Here is a 393-nt window from a genome sequence, read left to right on the forward strand (position 1 = left end):
AGGGTTAGGGTTAGGGTTAGGTTAGGGTTAGGGTTAGGGTTAGGGTTAGGTTAGGGTTAGGGTTAGGGTTAGGGTTAGGGTTAGGGTTAGGGTTAGGGTTAGGGTTAGGGTTAGGGTTAGGGTTAGGGTTAGGGTTAGGGTTAGGGTTAGGGTTAGGGTTAGGGTTAGGGTTAGGGTTAGGGTTAGGGTTAGGGTTAGGGTTAGGGTTAGGGTTAGGGTTAGGGTTAGGGTTAGGGTTAGGGTTAGGGTTAGGGTTAGGGTTAGGGTTAGGGTTAGGGTTAGGGTTAGGGTTAGGGTTAGGGTTAGGGTTAGGGTTAGGGTTAGGTTAGGTTAGGGTTAGGGTTAGGGTTAGGGTTAGGGTTAGGGTTAGGGTTAGGTTAGGGTTAGGGTTAG

The sequence above is a fragment of the Miniopterus natalensis genome, chromosome 11, assembly GCF_054644295.1.
Source record: "Miniopterus natalensis isolate mMinNat1 chromosome 11, mMinNat1.hap1, whole genome shotgun sequence".
Lineage (NCBI taxonomy): Eukaryota > Metazoa > Chordata > Mammalia > Chiroptera > Miniopteridae > Miniopterus > Miniopterus natalensis.